This window comes from Meles meles, chromosome 5, assembly GCF_922984935.1.
Source record: "Meles meles chromosome 5, mMelMel3.1 paternal haplotype, whole genome shotgun sequence".
NCBI lineage: Eukaryota > Metazoa > Chordata > Mammalia > Carnivora > Mustelidae > Meles > Meles meles.
The window spans coordinates 35,708,072-35,733,578 of NC_060070.1; the positions used below are offsets into that span (position 1 = coordinate 35,708,072).

The 25,507-nt window shown below is 37.7% G+C and overlaps 1 protein-coding gene across 1 annotated transcript in view; it reads right to left on the bottom strand.

Annotated features, from left to right (window-relative positions):
* The window catches only part of FUT9 (fucosyltransferase 9), a 203,620-nt gene extending 179,338 nt beyond the window's left edge, over positions 1-24,282 (bottom strand). Inside the window, exons 1-2 of the mRNA XM_046004172.1 lie at positions 24,200-24,282; positions 23,656-23,945 (exon numbers count right to left, since the gene is read on the bottom strand). The gene's annotated coding sequence lies outside the window, so the exon portion shown is untranslated. The remainder of the gene's footprint in view (positions 1-23,655; positions 23,946-24,199) is intronic.
* Positions 24,283-25,507: the final 1,225 nt, after the last annotated feature.

The window sequence follows — 25,507 nt, forward strand, 5'->3', positions numbered from 1 at the left end:
CAACTGTCTCATTCACCTCAGCTATTACCTATTACTGGAGTAATTCTTTTAAGAATCTACATTGCCAATTTGGCATAACTGGCTAATGAAAACAGTATCATTTGTGAGTATATTTCTCTGTAGAGAAGATTCAAAGTTGTTTTCTTTATGAACAGGTAATAATTGATTATTTTCACACTAGAGACTAATTATTGAGAATTTGCATACTGTTAACCAGATAGAAATAAAGATAAGTTGAGGGGTTAATTTTTAAATTCTGCCTTTGTTGTCTCTACTTTCCTCCCTTTATTTTTAATTTTAGGATTTTTAATTAATTAATTAGTTAATTTTATTTGACAGACAGAGATCACAAGCAGGTAGAGAGGCAGGCAGAGAGAGAGGGGGCGGAAATAGACTCCCTGCAGAGCAGAGAGCCTGACGCGGGGCTTGATTCCAGGACCCTGGGACCATGACCTGAGCCAAAGGCAGAGGCTTTAACCCTCTGAGCTGCCCAGGTGTCCCGCTACTCTCCTCCTTCTAGCATTTGCTATTCCCCAGCTTCTTCCATATCAAAGCCACTGAATATCATTGATACTATCAGTTTCTCTTCCAGTCTAGGCCAAGGCCAGGGATGTTTTTCCCCAGAAGAAAGAAAAATTTAAAAACCCAATACCTAATTTTTAAGAGTATGTTCATATTCACTTGTTTATTTGTCCCTTCATTATTTCATTCATTTACTGAATTATTAAACCTCCTTTCTCTCTTATCAAAGCTTGAAGGACATATCTATTACCATTAAAAGCCTGACTTGGGTGCCAGAAACCTGAATGCAAGTCCTAAATTTGTGACTAATTGTGTAAGCCAGATAATTCAGGCTCCTTAGACCTTAGTTTACTCATCTAAAAATGGAGCAGATTAAATTGGTAGTCACTTACCTTAATTAGGTCATAAGTCTCTTGCAGAATCTCATAACTATGAACTCTCCAGAAAAGAAAAAATACATTAAAAAAAAATTTTTGCATTTGCTTTCTTGGGACCCATGGAATCCTAAAAACCTGTGTATGAATGCTTGGGAGATTCTTAGGCTCCTAGTTATGAAACATGGAAGTAAATAGTCTCTACCTTCAATGTTCCAAAGAGCCTTGCTAATCAAAGTGTGGTTCAGAGTAGCAGTTCACCCAGGAGTTGGCTAAAAAATCTCAGGTCCTATCCCGGACCTAACTGCATAAGAATTTGCATTTTTAGTGATTCATATGGACATTAAAGTTTGAGAGGCACAGTTATCACATTTGGTTTAAATACACTTCATGTAAATGCAGAAAGGGCAATAATGATGTTTATTAAAATGGCTTAGCGGTGCTTTCCTTTCCCTTGTCTCCTTGATGATGACTCCAAATACAGACAAACCACAGCTGGGTTTTTAATCATGGACTCAGATCCATGAATAAAGCGAAGAGCCTTTCAGTTAAGGGTCCTTAAATCTCTGGATTTTGTTTTATTCATGGAGGAAATATTTCTTTACATTATGTTATGATGTCCGTGTTAATGATAATCATGATTCAATATACATATTTGGGGAAGCTATCACTACTAATGGCCCCATTGACAAAATGGGAAAAACAAAATAAAAAAGTTAGTTTGGGAGGTTGGGAGAACAGGTGGTGGGTAATAGGGAGGGCACGTTTTGCATGGAGCACTGGGTGTTGTGCAAAAACAATGAATACTGTTACGCTGAAAAAATAAATAAATTAAAAAAAAGTTAGTTTGGTTATGGAAAAGTAATTCTAATCACAGTCATTTATGTGAGCCACTTAGCATTTATGTGTAATAATCATACAGTATAATAATGAGTATCCAATCCATGGATGGATTCAACATATCAGATTAGCTTTGCTATAGGTTTTATTTAATCACAGAAGCAAAGCTCAGAGATACATTTAGTCTTCATAATTTGTTATTCTTGCAACGTGGGAATCTGCTCAGAATCCTTCAAAATCAGGTCACAAAGAAGTTTAAAAAGACTGTTAAAGATGAAATCAGTGTTTTATATTAAGCTACTTAATGCTTACATAGGATCTCTATTCTGAAGTGTACATGCTCTGGTTCAAAAAACAGAGTATTCATAAGTATTCATTTGCAGATATCAGACTGAACAATTTTATTATATCTATCTTAAATTAAGGCAATTTTTGAAGTTCTCCTGGGTGGATGCCACATTAGTCTTCAAAATGGTGAACTCCTGAGGCACCTGGGTGGCTCAGTAGGTCAAGCGGCTGCCTTCAGCTCAGGTCATGATCTCAGGGTCCTGGGATGGAGCCCTGCATTGGGCTCCCTGCTCAGCAGGGAGCCTGCTTCTACCGCTCCCTCTCAACCTCCTCCCTGTTTGGGCTTTCTCTCTCTGTCTCAAATAAATAAATAAAATCTTAAACAACAACAACAACAACAATAGCAACAACAACAACAAAAACCCTGAAAAAAAAATAAACAAACCCTGTGAACTCCTGTATTTCAAAAATGAATTCTTAAAATGGAATAACTAAATATATTAGAAGTATGGAAGATATAGGGATTAAGGGATAAGAAGAAACCAAATAAGGTAAAGAGAAAATAAGGTTATATGTGACATGGGAAGTAGATATAAAATGAACAGAGTAAGGATCTTCATGCACAAATGCAGAATGGCATATACTGAGCAAAAAAAGAAATAAGGGGACAAAATAAGATGTTTTTAAAGTGTCCATGCATCTTTTGTTATACCAATAACAGTCATTCAATAATGCTCCATAGTAATCAATATCTCTATCCTTCTCCCTCTCTCCTTCTATGTCGAATGTGTTTATAGTAGTAGTGTTTCTTGGGTTCCAGAAAGTGTGTAACATATTAAAGAGATGGTACACCATTGTATTTCCAACAAAGATTCCTTTAGTAGCTCTATGACCTCATGTGAGCTAATTGAGTTGATGGTTACTCATCCTTCTCTAATCAGAACTTTTAGAAAACTGTAGCTCATTTGTCTATGCTCTCTTATTTAAGTCATTTGCTTATCTTCTCTTACCTAAGCCACTTGAGTAATGGGCAGTTACTGCCAAAATAGCTTTTTCTTAAAAGTTGAAAAAGCAAGAAAAATAAAGCTAATTTCACGTCCTCCATCTTTAGTTAAGAGCTTTTGATAACTTTCTTTGCACCTATTAAACAAGCATTCTGGGTTCGATACAAAGGCAAAGTCTGGGTCCAGGGCAGCAAGGGTGAAAGTATGTAGGTGACAGTTTCCCAACCATAGAACTCAATTGACTCAGTGAATAATAAGAGTCAAACAAAGAACCAATCTGTTCTGTTGCATCTCAAATTGGTTTATGTCAGTTTATTCATTTGCCAGGTTAGAGCATTTATCTTGTACTGAAACATACACATGCTAATTTAATAGACATTTTTGAATAAAGACAATAATTCAAGCCAATGATAGGGCAAGCACTGTTTTTATACACTATAGTCCATTTAGGTAATGATTTATTATTTATTTTTTCTATCTTTTTTGCTCTGCAGATTTGATTTTATATTGGATATCATTTCCTAGATAAAGCATGGATTATATAAGTGGGTAATAGAGTTTTATAGAGCCTAACCATACTATCACATACAATTATCTTTTAATGAGTTATAATAATGATGTACTCCTCTACTACTTTTAATAGTTATGATGATATATTTCAACCCATACCCATGTAGATACAGAGATTGCCTTTACTCCTTGGCCTGCTTCATTCTGAGGGCTGATGTGCTTGAGAAAGGAACTAAAGGACAGGAAGAATCCACAAAAAATCAAGAACTAAGCAAGAAATAAGAAAATACTGAGGTGGGCGCCTGGGTGGTTCAGTCCATTAAGTAACTGCCTTCGGCTCAGGTCATGATCCTGGAGTTCTGGGATAGAGTCCCACATCGGGCTCCCAGCTCCACAGGGACTCTGCTTCTTCCTCTGACCCTCTCTCCTCTCCTGCTCTCTCTCACTCTCTCTCTCTCAAATGAATAAAATCTTAAAAATAAATAAATAAATAACATTGCTTTAAAAAAAAAAAGAAAAGAAAAGAAAAGAAAATACTGAGGTGCCTGGGTGGCTCAGTTGGTTAGATGTCTGACTCTTGATTTCGGCTCAGGTCATGATATCAGGGTTGTGAAATCGAGTCCCCATGGGTATCTGCACTGGGCATGGAGCCTGCTTAAATGTCTCTCTCTCCCTCTGTGTCTGCCTCTCTTCACCTCAAAAAAATACAATACAATACAATACAATACAATACAATGCAATGCAATACAATGAAAGAAAATACTGTAAAAATACTAGAACCAGAAATCAGATTTTCCCTGCTCTTTATAGGGTTTATCTTTGTCTTCTCATCTGCCCTAAGGTTTTCTCTTTCTAGTTGAAAGTCTTTGTATTTATCTTTATAGCAAATTTAGGCACTGACATTTTCTGAGTTTAGAATATTTCAGGGAGTTAGACATGGATATATGTGTGTCTATGCATTTGCATATATATTTACCTAAATGTATGTTTATATGTAAATGTATTTACAAGTGTATGCATGTGTACTGCACTTGCTTACATGTATATTTGTATGTATACTTACATATTTGGCAGTTTGTGTTAGTATGCACATAAATATGTATATACATGTGTGTGTATTTGAGTATCTATATGTGTGCTTATAGTTGGTATATCAGAAGGCAAACAAATTTGAGAAAGTAAATGGTTCATCTGTATAAATGTTTGGTTTAAAAAAATGTGCTTTCTAATATATTATAGGCTGGTTCATTTTGTGTGTTTCAGAAGAATAATTTTAGGATGAAGAGAATTTGACCTTGGACAGTTTTCCAGGGATTTGGACAATTTAGGTTATTAATTGTGACTCGCATGTTTTCTGGTCCCCACTGTATCAATTGAATGGGGAGTCATTTTCTTCTATAAGCAATTTTTATTCCATCTACAGATTGCTATGCCTCATTTTAGAGATGGCTTGGTCCTGCCAACCAGAAAAATGCATCTTTTCAATAGAAGGTTATTGTTTAGTAGCTTTAATTAGTAATCAAGAGGTTTTCAGTGAGTCTTAAAGGTGAGGTCATTTAAGCTAAAAAGTGTTACAGTTACTTTTTCTTCCATGATATTCAACATAATATATTAGAAATTATAGAAAAAAGTTTAGCAATGGTTATAAAACCTCTGATAATAAATGGGTTTTCAATATTTTTCATACTCTTACTAGCACAGTGGCTTACTTTTTTTAAACTTCTTTTTATCTGCATAAGGTATAATTAATTATACAGAATTTCAAATCCCAATGTAGAGAGCTGAAAACCACATGGTAATTGTTCTTAATAGTTGGATTCTTTTCCTGGTTAGCAGCATAGAAACTTCTTTCTGGGAATCACTAAATTGTCGTGCTGAGCTGAACAGGATGCAAATCTGGCCTGAAGTTTTCTTACAATTTCTATAAAAATATACACTGTTCATCTCCTCCTCAGGTTGTCATTAGGAATAAAAGCGTATTATCTTAGTAGGATGCTGTTATCTCTCCGGTTACATGATCTGCCTACAGACAGGGCCTGGCTTAAATCAGGAAACTGAAATACTATGAGACCACATGGACATGGAGATAATAATGAAATGATTCCCAGTTCTCATACCTGTTTTGAAATAGGTGATTCTGAGTGGAGGAAACATGGGTAAATCTAATTGCCTGTTTTTACGTATAGAAAATTATAGTAAATTTCTTCCTGCTACATTTATTTTTAACTTATTTTTCACAGAATCTTTTCAACTAAGTATCAAGGACACATTCAGATATTTAATATCCAATATACAATCATAGTTGAGCATCTAATTCCTTCCTTCCTTTCTTCTTTTTTCCCCTAGTACTTATCATCTTTCTAGTTGCACCTTACTTTGCTACAAACTTAAATGCATTATGAGAGAAAAAAATACTGACAGAACAGGGTAAGAGACATGAAGTAAAGCAAGATCATTTATAAATTAAGTAATATAATTTAAAAATATAGACCATAAACCTCTTTATAGTTATCAGGGACATACACTTAACTCTGGACTTCCTAGAAACCATTGAAAGACGGAATTGTTCATTCAATATGGTCAGTAATAAAATCAGTAGGACCCCTCTGAAAAAGTACGAGAAATATTTCTCTTGCAGATCATCATAGCTAACACTGTGTGATGTAGTGAACTGAATTTTTTAATAATATCCTTGTTTTAAATGCAATAGTATGTTCTATGGAGTTCAACGTAGACTGAAAACATAATGGTAAAGCATAGTTCTGTGAGATCAGTTCTGGAAGAGGCAAGAACAATGTCCTTCTGATGCACAGGTTTCAAATTTACAACATCTAAAGGCAGGATTGGAAAGTGGAAAACCATAGGCTAAGTTTGGGCATAGATCTATTGCATTTGTCTAATTATTTTTATTCATTAGTTGTAATACCTAGGGATCAATGCCTCTCAAACTAATTGCAGTGAAGCACTAGTTTTGTTTTTAAATATCCTATCCTTCATGAATCGGTTTTGTAAAGTATAATTACAAATGAATTACTAGAAAAAAGAAATTAAAAAAATTTAAAAATACAATTCTATTTTTTCTTTTGTTAGAGTGAACAGATAAATGAATTCAAACTTGTGATAAAATTCTCTAAATGCTTCCTCTCAGTTTCTGTATTTCTCATGGGTCCGTAAAAAACACTTTGCAAAACAGTCTGGACCTGCAAAACATGCTTTGAGTAGCACCTTTGTCTCCAGGATGCCAATCAATTACTTTCATTACTCCACTTTCCCCTGTGACCTTGTGTCTTACCCAGACCCAATTTACTCATTTACATTGTGGGCTTAGCAACTAGGATTAGCTAAATTTTGGACCCTGGGGCAATAGTCAATTCTCCAAAAAAATGCTAATTCACATAACTAAGCTTTGAATGAATACTAGATGAAGTGGGATCAAAGTTATACTTCCTGTCAAGTTACCAGGGTGCAAATATTCTGTAGTACCATCTAAGGATACACTACCTGTTAAATAAGTATGAACAGTTGGTAGGGATAGATAATCTTTTTTTTTTTTTTTTTTGCTTCCTCCTACATTTTTTTTCCCATTTTATTTATTTTTTCAGCGTAACAGTATTCATTCTTTTTGCACAACACCCAGTGCTCCATGCAAAACGTGCCCTCCCCATTACCCACCACCTGTTCCCCCAACCTCCCACCCCTGACCCTTCAAAACCCTCAGGTTGCCCCAACCTCCCACCCCTGACCCTTCAAAACCCTCAGGTTGTTTTTCAGAGTCCATAGTCTCTTATGGTTCGCCTCCCCTCCCCAATGTCCATAGCCCGCTCCCCCTCTCCCAATCCCACCTCCCCCCAACAACCCCCAGTTTGTTTTGTGAGATTAAGAGTCATTTATGGTTTGTCTCCCTCCTAATCCCATCTTGTTTCATTTACTCTTCTCCTATCCCCCTACCCCCCCATGTTGCTTCTCCATGTCCTCATATCAGGATAGATAATCTTTTAAAGGCCATTTGTTGTGCTAGGTTTTATTCTTAGAAGTCAGCTACCCTAACTCTGGATGGAGGTATAGTTTGACCTATTATAAAGGTCAAATGAAATAACGTGTATCAACATTTTGGAATAATGCAAAATGTATTTGTACAAATCAGATTATTGTTTACATACATGTACAAATGTTCAAATGGCAAAGAATTAATAATGAGTGAAATAACCATTATCGTACTATGTATAATTTTTGAGGTATCATTGGCATACATCTTAATTTTATATGGATTACAAAGTCCCCAATATATTGTCTTTATTGTATTTCACATGGTCAATTATCTTTCAGAGCAATTAAAACTTTTAAAAATCTTTGATATTTAACTTTGTTAATATCAAAGCTCTGAAGCTCTTCATGTTTTTACTGAAGCTCTTCATGTTTTTACTGAAGCTCTTCATGTTTTTACTGAAGCTTTCATGTTTTTATGTAGGTCCATGTTTCTGTCTGGTATTTTACTGTACCACATGAAGAACTTTTTAAAAATTTTTTTTTAATTTATTTAACAGACAGAGATCACACGTAGGCAGAGAGGTAGGCAGAGAGAGAGGAGGAAGTAGGCTCCCTGCTGAGCAGACAGCCCCATATGGGGCTCCATCCCAGGACCCTGGGATCATGACCTGAGCTGAAGGCAGAGGCTTTAACCCACTGAGCCACCAGGTACCCCAGAACATTTTTAAAATATATGTGTACTTTTTTTATATAGCTATCTTGTTTGGAGTTTTCTTGACTTCTTGGATATGTAATTTGATGCTTTCATTATTTTTAAAAATTTTCAGGAAAAATCATGCCTGCTTTTATAAAGAAAGTTTCTTCTATATCTTCAAATATTTCTTTTGCATTGCTTCCTCTCTCACTCACACTCTCTTTTTTTCTAGAATTGCATATATAGTACACCATTTGGTATTGTCTCAGAACTCTTGGATCTTCTATTGTGATTTTTTTTTGTTTTTGTTTTGTTTTTCTTTTACTCTTTTTGTCTCTGTTATTGTTTGTTTGGTTTTTGTTTTTCTTTTCAGTTTGGCTAATATTTAATGACCTGTCTTCAAGTTTACAGGGTTTTTTTTTTCTGTGAGAGAAACTGAGTCAATAAGCACACTGAAGGGATCTGTGATCTGTGGTAACACTTTCTTTTAATTCTAGCATCTTCATTTGAATCTTTCCTATAGTTTTCATTTTTCTGCTAAAATTTTCCATCTGTTAATGCATACTGTTCACCTGTTCCACTAGGCCCTTTTATGCATTAACACTAGTTATATTAAAGCCCTTGTCTGATAATTCCAACACTGGCCATCTTTAAATCTGGCTTTCTCCATTGCTTTGACTCTAGACAATGGGTTCTTTTTGCCTTGCATTTTTGTATAGCTTGTCATTTCTTATTAAATGCCAAAAATCAGGTGTGAAACAGTTGAAACCAATGGAAATTATTTATACCTAGACATAGCTCATGCCTCTTCTATGCTAAGCCTATTAGTTTGGGACACTGAACTTATCTAGTTAGGATTTGAAGTTCAGTGAACCAAAGACTTCGAAGTCCTCTAAAACTGCTTAGGATGGAAGCTGGACTTTGGAGGGGGTGGGGTTTTGTGCTTTACCTACAGTGGTGGCCAATCTTCTACTTCACACCTACTTCAACGAGGAAAGCTCCATCCTGTCTTCTATCTTGCTTCTAATATTCCTTATAAGCACTTGAAGGAGGTCCACATGAAGGCATTGGTGAACGAGTTCAAAATCTCCTTGTGTCAGGGGTTACAGAGGTCCTATATTGTCATCTAGCCCAAATTTAGCTTTTATCAATTTGTTACAATTTTAGCTGACTTCTTTTTAGCCATTTGTATGGTGACCAGGTGTTCTTTTGTTCTCTGCCACATATGACATCATCCCTATTACCTAGTTCTCCAGGGAAGGATCTACTCATGGGTTAGTGAATCTGGATATTTGTTTGCATCACAAACTCAGCTTTCTGATGGACTTAAGACAAGTTACAGTTTTGTAGTTACTGGGGTTTTTTTTTTTTTTATACTGTTAGAGTAGGATATATACTCTTCTGAGTATATATAATCTTCAACCAAGGTAGAACAAGAATCCTTCTCTTCATGAGTTTTAATTCTTGGGGAAAAGTTTTACACTATAGAATTAATAATTCTAATAATTAAAGTATGGAATTAAAGTACAAATAATAATAAAAATTAAAGTACAGAATTTATTTTCCACGTATCTACTTATCATAAAAACTATGATTCTAATTAGTTCTTCAGTGCTCATTATATGCTGCTTCCTGCATTACTAAATACTATTCTTAAAAATCCAAATTCTCCTAGTGGCTAGAGGAATGACTGTCACTTGCTAATTATCTAATTGGAAAGTACACTTGCTTCATTTGTTACAAGCTGAAATGATTATGTCTTTTCAAATTATTAAGTACGGAGAAAACATACCATTTATTGAATGAGAATTTATAGTGACAATCAGTGTTTTAGGGTTTTCAACATGCTGTTAGTCTACATTCACAATAATTATGCGAAATTTTTAGATAATGGGAAAAAGAATGTAAGAGAGAATAAGAAATTTGACTTTGGTCTCTTAGCTAGTAAATAGTCGGATGGGAATATAAAACCAGTTATGTCTGATTATAGCTATATGCTTTTCCTCTATAATGCAGTGTTTCCATAGAGCCTCACTTATAGCATAGGCAAATATTTGTCTTTATTAGTCTATAACTTGCTTCTTTGTCCCTCTCCTCTCCACATTATTTTCAGGTTCTCCTATTATTCAATATATTCATATTTCCCTTTGTTTGTTCAAGCTTGCCACTGTCATGCTTCAAACAACCTACAGTCATTTACTGACTTTCCAAGCTTCCCATTAAACCTTATCTGTCTTTTATTTAATTCATTCCAACCTATTTACTTTCCTAAGTAACACATATATTTCATTGGTTCTAAAGTATTCACGAATGTAACAAGGCAATATAGAGACAAGACAGTCACCTAAGACTGGTTTACTCTGAGAAAAGAGATATTGGTTAATCAAAATTCAGTAATTTAGCATTCTTAAATTTCCAAAATGGCTCTGGAACAAAACCAGAACATCACAGCCCCTGAATTGAAATGAAGTTGCAGTCAGGCCATGTACAACCAACACACATAGAAAAAGAACCACAGAGCTCATCATTTCATGTGATTCTTCAAGTTCATGGTACAGAAGGCAGCTGTCCCTTAGAGAAGGCTTTATGATTTTTGTTTTTATAACACGAGTAATCAATAGGATACAAAATAAATTGAAAAACTGGAGAAAAAAGGCAAGGGAGAAGTGCACCAGACTTCAGGATGGGCAGCATTGGTTATAACAATAGTGATCAGGGTGGGGCAGTGACAGAAAATGGGAAGGCAGGCATTCATGAGCAGCAGACATCTGAACATCAGAGAAAAAACTCTGTGACAGAGAAACAAAAAAAGAGCATCTGTGCATCAGGGCAAAGGGTGAAAGGAGGTATGCTCATCATGAGTCTAACCCTTTGATAAAGGGGAAAAGGCAAGGCTTTGAAATTTCTAACTGAGCATTTAAAAGAGAAATCTGTCCTGGATAATATAATCAATGACACCTAAACTTTGATAATTAAGCAAGGGCTTGCTTATATTTCCCATCAATTTCTAAAAGTACACAAACTACAAAATTTTAAAGTTCCACAATAAATAGGAAATAATTTTAAATGTTTCAGGATGTCACAAAACTAAGAAGAAGCACCAGAATTCAGATGTTTAACACGGCTATAACTAAATCAATGGCGGGGGCCCCTGGGTGGCTTGGTTCTTTAGCGTCTGCCTTCAGCTCAGGTCATGATCCCTGGGTCCTAGGAGAGCCCAGCATCAGGCTACCTGCTCAGAGGGAAGCTGCTTCTCCCTCTTCCACTTCCCCTGCTTGTGGTCCCTTTCTATGTCTCTGTCTGTCAAATAAATAAATAAAATCTTTAAAAAATAAATAAGTAAGTAAAATACAAACCAATGGCTATTAAGAACTCTTAAAGATTATTTCAGCTCAAATATTCTACACATCTTCTATTCAGTTATGCCTTATGGGAGGTAACTCTCTAAAATATCCAGTGGTAGGGGCGCCTGGGTGGCTCAGTGGGTTAAAGCATCTGCCTTCGGCTCAGGTCATGATCCCAGAGTCCTGGGATCGAGCCCCGCATCGGGCTCTCTGCTCAGCGGGGAACCTGCTTCCTCCTCTCTCTCTGCCTGCCTCTCTGCCTACTTGTGATCTGTCTGTCAAATAAATAAATAAAATCTTAAAAAAAATAAATTAAATAAATAAAATATCCAGTGGTAAGTTCAATGTTAATGGACTTTGTTACCTTTTGTCCACCTTCATAAATATTGACCCACCATGCATCAACTGGGAAACAAGGCACTAGGGTTTTGAAGGTTAATAAACGACCAACTTCAGGGTAATCCAGTGGGGGAAATGCATATAAATATATCATGCCAAATGTAAAGTCATGATATGGCACAGATAAGCCTGGGCATTAAGAGAAAGGCATGTGTCCCACCCTCGGGTATAGCAGAAGCATATTAGAGAAAATGACAACCATGTTCCATCTTGAAGAAACAGTCTACAATTAAGCAAAATAAAATAGCAACGAACCTTTTTCCTCTGATTATTTGGAAAAAATTAGGTACCCCTTAAACTTTAAAGTATGAGACAGGCATTAAGGCTATGGGAAAACATGCATATACACGATTTTCATTTAAGGATTTTTATTTACAATCCACTATAATTACATAAAATAGACATTTCTTATATCCTGTAGTTTGGGCTCAAGTTTTCAACTTCCTAACATAGAAATGCTCGGTTCTTTAATCTGTCCTACACTTTTTAACTACCTAGTCTATAGATCTTAGCTGATATAGTTAGGAGCTGCTAATTAAGAGTCTGATGTTGCACTTTAAGTACAACACATTTGTTTTAAAAGTTTCTTAGTTTCTGTCTTATTGAGAGACTTATTAATCTCAGGTTGTGCCTGTTTAGAGCACTCCATCATTATGAAGTACCAAGGATGAACATATATCATACCATATATAAAGAGCTTATCCAAATAGGCATTTGTTGAAATCTTCTGTCATTGTTAGGAGACAATTCCCCAAGGGTCTCTCACATTTCTGAATAAATTATGAAAGAAGCACTGACTGCTTTTGTTCTGAAACATTTTTAAAAGATGTTTGCAAAGCAAATAACCTTGTAAGATAGAACTAGCATCTCCTTCTAAAGTAAAGGGAGGCATACTTATCTGTTATAAAAGGTTTGGACTCCTTGAGTTCAGGATCCCTTTTTTGCAGTATTTAAGTATCATCCAGTCTGTTCTGTGATGCTTGTGGAAACTAGGGCTTAGGGAACCACTTCAAAAAAGCTGAAGTTCTTGCTACTGCTATTGCTGTGAATAATAAATTGTCCATCTCTGACCCTAACGTCTTCTGCTAGCATCCATGAATGTGGCAGGTCCTCATGCCAGTTTGAAATCAAAGTAGCATCTCAAACTCTTCAGGTTTTTTGATAATTCTGGTAATAAGGATGGGATGTTGACAGAGACATGGCTTTCTTTCTTGAAAAGGAAGAATGAGGGCCTTGCAGGTCAACTAATGAGATCTGAGGGAGGCCTATGGGAATCAGTAGCAAATTATATAGTCAGCTGGGCAATAATGGTCCTCTATTGTTTTGTCTGTTAATTAAGGAGCTTGGGTAAGCTAAGTAACAGGAAATAGGTAAAATACAGATGGCAAAATGATATATATAGATACAGATATATACACACATATATGATTATATATATATTATATGTGATTATATTGTTATATAATACATATATTTTATATATTATATTATATTATATTATATTATATATATAATATTATGTTAATCACCATACAGTATGTCATTAATTTTTGATGTAGGGTATCAAGATTCATTGCTTGTGTATAACACCCAGTGCTCCATGCAATACATGCCCTCCTTAACACCCATCACTGGGCTAACTTCATCCCTCATCCCCCTTCCCTCTAAAACCCTTAGTTTGTTTCTTAGAGTCCATAGTCTTTCATCCTCCGATTCACCCCCCCTTCATTTTTCCCTTCCTTCTCCTAATATCCTCCATGCTATTCCTTATGTTCCACAAGTAAGGGAAACCATATGATAACTGACTTTCTCTACTTGACTTATTTCACTCAGACATAATCTCCTTCAGTCCCATCCATGTTGATGCAAAAGCTGGGTATTCATCCTTTCTGATGGCTGAGTAATATTCCATTGTACATATGGACCACATCTTCTTTATCCATTCATCATTGAAGGGCATCTTGGGTCTTTCCAGAGTTTGGCTATTGTGGCCATTTCTGCTATGAACATTGGGATACATATGGCCTTTCTTTTCACTACATCTGTATCTTTGGGGTAAATGCCCAATATCTCCAAAGGCAAAGGAAACAAAAGCCAAAATGAACTTTTGGGACTTCATCAAAGTGTCGTTCTGTTGTTAATTCTCCTCTAGGTGGAAGGACTTCCTTACCAATTTGGTGGCCAGCCTCTGATCTGTGGCACAAGTTATAATTAATACTAAGATTTGTACTGGACAGGCAGAAGGTTGCTTCCTATTTCAGACAATAGAGGGATGCACACACATATTGCATATGAAAGGGAGAATTCCATAACATAACCCAGATGAATCATTAGAACTTTGGTTCACATGTGAAAGAAGCAGGCATGGAGAACATTGTTTATTGAGGAATAATAGCCAGTAATAAATTGTCTTGTGGCTATATTTCTCCTGTATTCTATCATGTCAAATATATCCATTTGGAAGTAATGTAAAATTGCTTAAAGGTTTTTTGTTTTGTTTTTATTGTGTGTTCCGGTTGTTATAAGGGAGTTTTAGCCTTCTTGGGGGGATTTGGCAGAGACAGAAAAACCCCTTTGGGAAACCACAAATGAGGCTTTGATGAGCATCTGAATTCTTACTGCCCTTGATTGAGTTTAGAATTCTGGTGAAGTTGATCTACTAGAGAATTAGAAAGAGACACAAAGGAAAAAGAAAGAAAGAGAGAGAGAGAGAGAGAGAGAAAGAAAGAAAGAAGGAGAGGGAGGGAGAGAGAAAGGGAGGGAGGGAGGAAGGGAGGGAGGAAGGAAGGAAGGAAAGAAAAAGAAAGGAAAGGAAATGAGGAAAGGAAAGGGAAAAAAAAAAAGGATAGAAGAAAGAAAAGAAAGGAAAGAAGAAGGAAAGAGAAAGAGACCCAAGCAAATCTAGATAAATACTTGAGGTCACCAACACTGTGCAGGAAAACTCCCTCAGCTCTGATGTTAAAACCATTAAAAACTTAATAGGTGTTATCTGGACAATGGGGCAACTAATGCCCCAAATTAATATGAAGTCTTTGAAGAAGGTCACCACTGTGTGAGCCTAGACTGAGTCAACCAGAGGTTGACTGGCAAAATAACAATGTGCCTACAGTTTCTGAGTTCAGGGATTTCTAAGGCTGAAATAGACGATGACAGCCATGAGGGCCTTGCTCCTCCACATACAAAGTATTGGAAGGGCCAAAAATATTCAAAATTCATTTGATTACCATGAACCATTTCATACCACTTGAAACTAAAAGTACAAATGAAGTCTTTCTCCTTTCCTGCTCCCTGATTTGTCTCTGTCCCTCTACTTTGACCTATCCTTTAACGAGAAACATAATTAGAGGTCAAGGTATCTCTATCCCCAACAGGGATCAAAGGATATATGCACCTACCTAAGTATGCTAGGAAACTTCAAATGGAAGGGGGGATCAAACTTACACAGATGTGTTGGATATGAATCCTCATGTCAATTTCTCACCTGGATTTATAGAACACTCGGGTTTAGTTAATGGCATTAAGGCAAAGTTCACAATTGAAAAGGCAAGCTAACATGACCTTGTGGATAGAATTTGGGACCAGGGTGCCTGGGTGGCTCAGTGGGTTAAAGCCTCTGCCTTCGGCTCAGGTCATGATCCCAGGGTCCTGGGATCGAGCCCCGCATCGGGCTCTCTGCTCCGCAGGGAGCCTGCTTCCTCCTCTCTCTCTGCCTGCCTCTCTGCCTAGTTGTGATTTCTCTCTGTCAAATAAATAAAATATATTTAAAAAAAAAGAATTTGGGACCAATTATATGTACTATTTTTATTGTTTCTACCTTTGATTGTATGGTAAGAATTAATATGGTATATGCTTATATTTCATCATCCACAGCGCCTGAGAAGATTGTCACAATTGGGAAAGGCCACATATAGAGAAGTGTTAACGGAACATATAAATCATTTTCTAGTTTCCTTTCTGTTTCTTCCCAGATAGTCCAGCAAAACCAGTATAAAAGCCCAGGAAGGGAAAAGGAAATCACAGCCCTGGTCACAGACCTGAAGACAACGTGGGTAGTAAGAGAAGCAGTATCTTAACAGAACAGTTCAGTAGGGATAATAAAAAGACAGGATTGGAAGCTTAGAATGGATTATCACCAACTGCTCATGTAACTGAATCCACTGCACAGACTAAATATTTGGGGTACCTGGGTGACTCAGTTGTTAAGCGTCTGCCTTCGGCTCAGGTTATGATCCCAGGGTCCTGGGACAGAGCTCCGCATTGGGCTCCCTGCTCAGCGGGAAGCCTGCATCTCTCCCACCCTCCCCTGTCTGTGTTCCTGCTCTCACTGTGTCTCTGTCACAAAAATAAATAAAATCTTTTTAAAAAATGCTATATTACACTGGACTGTAACAATGCTTTCTATCCCACTGACTCCTGAAGACAATGATCAACTCATATTCATGTGTCATGAGAATGAATATATATTTGCAGTAACTCCCCACATTCCAACAGGTCTTCTCCAGGGGTAGCTAAATTCTTCTGCCATTTGCCATCAGCAGGTGAGCAGTATGAGTGCCTCTACCCTCTACTGCACAAAGTTTAACTGTAATGATACTCTATTTATGACAAAGTCCATTATCAATGTCTTGACTGTGATATCATCACATATACTAAAGTAGCTGATAAACCCTGACAGAATTCAGAGCTCTGCTTGTCGAATAAAGTTTCTTGGGACTATAGGGGCAGATTTGTAATATCTAATCCCTCGGACTGTCAAGGAAAAACTTCTGTCTATTCAACTTCAGCCAATAAGAAAGGTGCTCAGAATCTTACTAGAATCTGTGGGTATTAGAGATAGTATGTACCTCACTTGGACATTCTACTTAGACTTTCATATCAGTTAATCCAAAAATTGGCATCCTTTGACTGAGGCCCAAGCCCATACTCTGTGTTGGAAGTTGTCAGGTAGGCTGCAGGAGGCTCTCTACATTTGGGGTCCTACATTGCTAATAAATTTGTGAGATACAGGTCTCTGTGAGTAACAATATTGCTGACAGGACCTCTGGAAAAGGCAGACAGCTTCTTCCTGCAGTTCCCCCTTGAGGTTTTGGACTGGTCACCTCTCCGACATGGAAGGAACATATCATTTTGGGGTGAGTCAACGTAGCTTAGTGACTAACACTGTGAGAAAAGGTTCTGTAGACCTCATTTATCAAATGGAAATGGGATATTCAAGCTCTCAGCTTGCCTGGCTCCTGTGGCATCTCAGTTTTACATGAAAAAATGGCTTTCCCAAACAGTTACAAGGGTCCTAAATTTAACTCTGCTCAATCTGCCATCCCCTGCCAGATAGCTCTGACCATGATTTGATCTATATTCCCTTTTCCCCTTAATCTTAGCAAGGAAATGTATTAGAAATAGCAGGGGATGGCCCCAGCTTCTGCATTTATGTAAATACCTGTTAACACCTCTGGCTGTTTTTTCCACTCCCATTTCTGTAAGTATTGCTTAGCCACTCAGTGGGGCAGACAAATGCCACCAAGCTATTGACATGGACAAATAGGACAAGTTAGAATGACTGCTGTCATGTAGTCCCTCCAAAACAAGGTCTAGGATCAATTATTCATGCTTAGTAAAATCTCTGACCCTTCATGGGTCTTGAAAGTCAGCAGGAACTGGCTATTGAAATAGCCCGTTGTCTCCTACAGTCAAAGCATAAAGCCATCATTATCACAAACAGCCCCATGTCCCTTTGTATCATACAGTCATACTTGCTCAATAAGTGTTCATTATTAGAGTAAGTAAATTATAGAAATTTAAAATTACCTCTTTAAATTTAAATATATTTTGCTAAAGCTATTTGTAAACTTTTATTGTATAATCAATATTACATGTATTGTTCACTTGTCTCCACCATTTCTTCCCTCTTATTTCCCTTGGAATATTCCTTGAAGATTTAAGTTTCTTAAAAGACAAACTTGGCATTTCAAATTTATGTTAAAAGTATATACTTAGTTACATTTACTTTAAAAAAGTACCTATGACTTATGAAGATGGAATCAACCATTGGTTTCATTAGTATGGGACTATCTGTATTAGTTCATAATAATAGATTCCTGCATTATCAAAACAAAAATCTTCATCAGAGTTCAAATTAATATGGAAAGTAGTGGAAACATAAGCTTTTTTAAGGACACAGATTATTTTTATGCCAAGATTTAGTCATGGCAAAACTTCATCAATTTTGGCAAGGCATAGTAGAACTAAGTTATAGTCTTTTTTATTTTTTCTTTGGACATCCTTGTTCAAGTTTTTTGGGCTTTGGACTTTTGGACTTTGGAAAACTTCAAGTTTTCTTTGGACATCCTTGTTGCAAGTAACATGGTGGCTGCCTTAGATTATGGCTAGCTGGTGTCCTATTTTTTCTCTTTCTTTGTTCTTATCTGTCTCTCCAGTTATATTGTAAGCTGCTTGAGGTCAGAACTTACATGACATTCATCCTGTGTCTGTAGTCACTTCAGTTCTTGCCACGTAGCAGTCCCTCAATAAGAAGGGGCTGAATTACATTCCAAAGAAATTAGGCTATGGGAGCCTTAGAGACATAGTGATTCTTTCAGTTAAATCTATCTCTTAGGGGGCGCCTGGGTGGCTCAGTGGGTTAAAGCCACTGCCTTTAGCTTAAGTCATGATCCCAGGGTCCTGGGATTGAGCCCCACCTAGGGCTCTCTGCTCAGCAGGGAGCCTGCTTTCCCCCTTCTCTCTGCCTGCCTCTCTGCCTACTTGTGATCTCTGTCTGTCAAATAAATAAATAAAATCTTTAAAAAAAAATCTCTCTCTTAGTTGGTTTAAAGACAATGATTAACTCATATTCATGTGTCATGACAATGAATATATATTTGCAGTAATTTTTCCTGAGCCAAGGCTTTCCCCTCAGCCTTTGAACCGGACACAGAGCAGTCTGAAGTCACAGATTCCCCTAACTTCAATCGACCCAGGCACAATTAGACAACACTGTATTCTTCCAGATAATGTAAATGAGAAGTCAATCTGTATTACCATGTTGCTCTTCCTAGGTGAGATGGCCCTGATAAGCAAACATCACCAAGAATATATTTGAAAGTTTATCTTTTACCCATAATGATGATTGTTCCCCACTGATTGAATCATTCACTTTCGCTAATCTATCTGGCCATCAGTGAAGAGAATACTCAAAGTGCCAGGATTTTCAGTTACAGACTTGGAACTTTGTGAAACAAATTTATCTTCCCTGACCACCTGAGCTATTCACAGGCTACAGTGACAAATAAAACAAAACAAAAAGTTTATGTGTAGATGCATAAACTTTCTCTGTGATAACAAAAAGGCTGAATATACAGAGATAAAACTATAAGTCCATTTCCCCTGTTTTACTTATGGAAGCCAAAATCTGTTTTTAGGAATATTTTTCAATGACACCTATCTATTAAAAGGTAAAACGAAAGTGTCCAGGACATACAATTACCATGAAAGAAACCTATATGGGTGAAAATTTATGACCAAAATTAAGCAAAAGTATTAAAATATGTTAAGGTAAACCAGTAACAGTTAAGTTTTCAAAACATATCCCAAGCTTTAACCTGAAGCTGAAAATGATTGAGCAGAAAAATATTACTTTTAACTATGATGGTGACAGGACCGGGCATTTCCTAAAGAAGCACAGACTTTTATTTCATTTAATTTCAGCTTTCTTTGATACTCAAACTGATTTTTCCCTTATTACCTTCTTAAAATAAAATAAGAAAGAAAACTGATTTTTATTTTATAGAAAGACATACAACATAGAGTCAAAGACCCGAATTCTAATTCTGTTTTTATTAACTACTTAAGAACCTTGGGTAAGATATAGTAAAATGATGGGAAAGGAATGCTCTCTACATCCTCTAATCAATATCTAAATTCTGTGATTCCTTCTATTAAGAACGCCAAACATTCTATTTGCAGCTACATGAATAAAAGTGAATCTCACATAGTCACACGCAAAACCACAGAATCTAAATATTTCTATTTAAATCTAAGTATTTCTTTTCTGCAAGAATTTCAATTGTTTAATTGATCTTATGAGAGTATCACTTTGAAAGCACTATTAAACTTTGGTTAATCATTATGCTAGCATTGAAATATTAATTTTGCTTATTGTTCTTTGAGAATTTGTTGTTAAATATCTCTTCTATGGAATAGGGGTAGAAAACATAGCCATTGTAAACATTGATATAATAATTTGATATTTACAAATAAAATATGAGTTATTTTGAATTCATAAAACTTGAGGCATTTAATAAAATACAGATCCTTGTGAATTGTGAACAAAAATGCAAAAATCCATAAAAATTGAATAATACACCAAGAAACATAAATAGAAAAATATGTGAGATATATATATAAAGCTATGAAAGTATTTTATGTAGTTATCCATCAACTGAATCTTCTTGCCTTCATAAAACACTAAACCACTTGGCTCTTTATTTAATATTGTAATTTTAGTTGTGTGTGAATATGTTTTCCTTCTTTCAAGGTTTTTAAAAAAATTTGCCTAGAATTTTATTTATGTCAATTAGTTTACATAAAACAGTTTGCCTATAATCTGTAGGTTTTACTGAATAAAATAAATGAGTCACTTCATTAAAAAATATTTTTATTGCTATAAAGAAACATTTCTTAAAATCAAAGTTGGAAAAAAGCTGTTTTACCAAATACCAAAATAATAGAACTTGTATTTAGTTATCTGAGCTTGAGTAAAGAATTTAAGCAAGTATCCATTGTTTTTTATCCCTTATCTCTCCCTTCTTGCCTGCTTTCTCTTCTTTAGCACACCACTCCCCAACACCACCACACACAAGACAAAAAATGGTTTCACATAATAGGTTTCAAAATACAATCTACTAGTGAAATAATCTATATCATTTCCACATTTTTAAATTTCTCTTTACCAATTTTTAATTTCTCTTTACCATTGTGAACATTTAATATAGACCCATCCTGTCCTCTAGGTGGCACATCCTCTAGTAAGCATTATAAGACATAACTTAATGATATTCAAAGATATGCCATTCAAATATTGGTATGCCTTGTCTCCGCAAGTGTTACATTTAGCTGTTTTTCATAATGACAATGACATTAAATTTAAGTAGATCTCGAGTTCCAGTTTATCAAGAGTTCTTAACCAGAATTCCTGCCATAATATGGCATATTAATTATGTGCATTTTCACAGACAATTCTGAGACCATTTTAATATTGCCATGTATATATGCATACATCCTCACAAAAGGTATGCCGAGACATTTCTGACATTGTCTAGAATTATGTTAGTCTATACCACTTGTATTTAGCATTTACACAATTATGGGCAATAGTTGATCAAAGTCAGCATTGCTCTTTGCTTTGCTTTTTGTTCAATTGGGATGTATCTTTTCCAATACAGATTCATTGATGTTGGACGCATTGCATACAGTAAGCATCCACTGTTACCCAAAGGGTAAAAGGATTTAGAGAAAAAGAAATGACCTTTTGATTCAGTTCATTATTCTTACCTACTATCTATCCACCTCATATGACCACATTTGCATATTTGCAATAATTCTAAGTTTAAATACTTGGTTTTGAATATTATTCTTAGTCAAGCATTAAGTTTAAACAACTAAAATTTCTAAATTTAGAAAACCAACAATAAAGTCGTTACTCATAGCTTCTTCTAACTTTAGATGCAGCTCTCCACATTTACTTAAAACCATCCCTTGCCAGTGACTTTCTCACTGCATTTTTGCCTATGTCACAAGAAAAGAGAAATAAAGGCTCAGATACAGTTTGAGTTAATACAAAATTAAAAAAAAATCTTGACACTGGATAAGGAAATATTTTAAGGCAATCCTCACTAGATAAATTCTCTAAACAATTGCTCAACTTTCCCTTTCTATTTCTTGTGTAGGCAGAGACTTGATAGTTTAAGGTGAGGAAAAATGCATCTCTCTGCATCAACTGCGAGAGTAAAAAAGACAATTTAATTTTTATTTCTTCAAAATTAGTTAAAATAATAACAATATTACCAGGAAATTTATATTCATGTACCACATACTCAAATGGGACACCTTTTAAAGTTTTGACATTTATTTCTGAATACTTCTTTCTGCATGAATTAGAGCACAAGCCCTATAACCCATGGTTCTGTAGGGTAAAATATGCTGAAATTAATATATTTTCACCACTTCTTTAAAAAAACAAAATCATAAATTGTGTGTGAGTAGTTTTGTTTTTTAAGATTTCAGTACATAGGGAATTGGGAATACAAATTTTTGTATTTAGGTGATCTCTCCCCATGCTCACTCATTCCTTTACCTCCCTTGCTCATACTCATTCACTGAAAACAACTCCCAGTTATCTCTCAAGCCAACTAGAAATACTAAAACGTTAAACATGGTTTCAGAAGGAAAAGGCAGCTGCCCTAAGAAAACTTCTACAGAAAGACTGTCTGGATGCTAAGATACTATACAAGGACAGCACTCAGATCCTATAGGAGCTATTTCGGACGCATTTTCTGATCCTACTATATCCCTTTCTTAGCCATTAAACCTAAAGAAAAATAAGGGCTTTGGCTTATTGCAAATTCAAAGAAGATTTTAAAGAATGAGTTTGGTGCCACTCTTCTCTCCCTCAAGGAAAAGCTTCTTATCCCCAAGAGTTGCTGAGCTTTTAGATAGTGCTATTGGGAAGAAGATTCATCACCCAGTCAGGTGCATGGTTCTCAACCTGGAACCAAGACCTTTTCCGGAGAAAACAGGTAAAATAAGGGCGGTCCCTGTGTCAGCTAAGAAGCCTTTAAAACTGAATAGAATAAATCTGAGCAGGAAAAAAATGTGTGCTCTTTAAAACAAACAATAACAAAAAGTTTAGTCGCAAAGGTTTGGGGCATGTGGTCTCTGTGTGTGTGTGTCTCTGTGTGTTTTGTTGTTGCTGCTGTTTTGTCTTCTCTTTCTGTTTTCATGCTTGATCATACCCTAAACAACCCAGGTGCCGAGAAACACACAAAGTAACTGTACACAAGCCAGGATCACAGCGTGTCTGTGCCGGTTTCCCGAGGTGACTGTCAGAAAAGCAGACAGAAAAGAGGCACCATCGCGTGGAGGGAATGAGGTCAGAATTCGCCGGGTGGACCACGGGCTCTGCGAAGGAATACCGCGGGACAGAGGGGCTCGCAAGCCAGGCTTTGTAAAAGGAGGGAAAGAGGGTCAGGGGCGGACTTTGTGGAGAAGGCTTTGAGGCTTTGTCGGCGCGAGACCGGGTGAAGGGTGGCAGATGGGGGGCGTTTGCCAGCTGACAGAAGCGGGAAATCAGAAGAGAGAAACGCGAGGACTAGGAGGGCAGAGAAGACCTCGTTTGGGGTGACGGGAGGGTCAGAACCAGCCACTGCCACGGCTAGGGTGGGCGATCGGGAACTGGAAGGTGAGGCGGGACCGCGAGGTGCGGGCAGCGGTCCCCGGCAGGGAGGGAGAGGGGTTCACGTTGCCAGCAGGTAGAGTTGCTATCAAACAGCCCCTCGGGGACCACGGAGCAGCGTCCTCCCGAGACCCTCTGCCTCCAGGTTGAGCAATCACAGCAGGCGGCTTGTGGTACCCTAAAGCTAGGGATTTTCACTCAGCGTCCAGCCTGGGTGCCCGACCCCCGCTCTCTCCAGGCTACTCACCGGTCCTGGGAGGAAAGCGCCATCCGGGCGCGCGCGAGGGCTGCGCAGCGCAGGCGGCAGGCAGGGCCGTGCTGCGGTGACGGCGCTGTCTTAGCCGCGGGACTGGAGCCTGGGGACACCGAGGAGGCGACAGCGGCGGCGGGGGCGCAGGGAGCTGCGGGCGGGGAGGGCTGTGGATCCGGAGCTGCCGCGCCGTGCGCGCTCTCTGCCCATCTCCGGCTCGGCTGAAGTGGCTACTGCTGCTGCCGCTGGAGGGGAGGGAGTCGAGGGGGAGGGGAGGAGGCACGCGGCTGGGAAGGAGGGAGGAAAAGAGGGGAGGGTGGGGGAGAGCGAGGGGAGAAGGGGCGATGATCACCCGAAGTGGAGAGGAGGAGGGGAGGGAGGCGCGCACGAGCTCAGCAAAGGTTCCCACCAGAAGAGCTGGGGAGGAGAAATGCAAGATGAGGAGATGGGTCACTCCCCCGCCCCCCACCTCCCCTCCCCTCCTTCCCCCTTCGCGCCCTTTCCTTGGGCTCTTCCTCGCGTAGCTCAAGCAGGGGGTTACCCAGGCTCGGCTGGAGCAGGGGTTTCTGCGCGCTGGTGAGAGTGCTGAGCCCCAGAGGCGGCCGCGACAGCTCTCCGTGCCACCGGCCTAAGGCACCTGTGTGCGCACACACCGCCGCCGGCTCCATTGCCGCGGTTTTCCGGCCGGGATCTGCGGGCCGTCGCTCTCCCTCTCTTCTCTTTCTGGTCAGATTATGATCCTGCATGTGCATCCATGACATCTGTGTCGTGCCCCTACTGCGGTTTGCTTCCTGGGCGCTCTTTGGCGCAGGGTGTCCGGCCAGAAGGCGCCGGCGGGGAGCTCAATGCAGGCAACCATCGCCAGCTCCTTGGAGCTGTTTCGCGGTTAAGGGTGATGGTTTATGCTTGCCGCCGGGGTTGACTAGCTAAAGAGGTTAAAAAAGAAGAAGGAAGGAAAGAAAAAAAAAAAAAAAGATCTTATGACCTGGTTGCCTGGAGTCATGTTCTCAGTGATCTAGGAAGGTTTAAGTGTAAAGGGCACGGGGCAGTTCATTATCTTCTGCCTTGGTTTTCCTCCCTTTCCCTAACGTCCTAAAACACCGGGACAGACTTAGCACGTTTAATTGAAATATTTCTCAATCTTTTTATTGCAGAGCATTTTGTCTTTACCCAAATTTTCCTAGTGTTGGCCTCTCTTTCCCTTTGTAGATTTTCTTTGCTCTGTTAGAATGTGAGTCAGTCTTGTTTATTCGTAAACTGCAAAGACTCGTATGAAAATAGATACTGTAGTTAGCGCCTTGTACATTCACAAGATCCAAGGGGTGAGAATCCACACATTTAGTAAGTATGAAACAATCGGGACATTGTTGACTGATTTCCATGAACCATAATTTTGTTTCATAATCTTCACGGGGTGGTTGAGGGTAAGCAGAAAGCAAAGTAAATTATGTGTGTAAAAGATAAGAGTAGAAAAAAAAGTCTAGTACAACTCTCCTCAAATAGCATAACATTTGAAGTGATCAAATTACTCCCCATGAGCGCACTGGAGACAGTTTTTGATAGTGTGCGTGTGCTTGATTTTAGTAGTCTTCCAGTTACTTGAGTTCTTTTTTAAAAGCCTAAATGATCTTATCCTTTAGTATAAGTAAATTAGACATACTATTTCACCTAAATATGTCTTACTTAACAAATGTACTCATATTATTAAAATACTCAGTTGTATATGCAGTATGTAGAAACATTTTTAATGCAGTAAGGCACACACCCAAATTGATGAAAAACCTCTAGCTCTTCCCATATAAATTTACATGAGAAAAAAACAATGTTGGTAATAACGTATTACTAGATG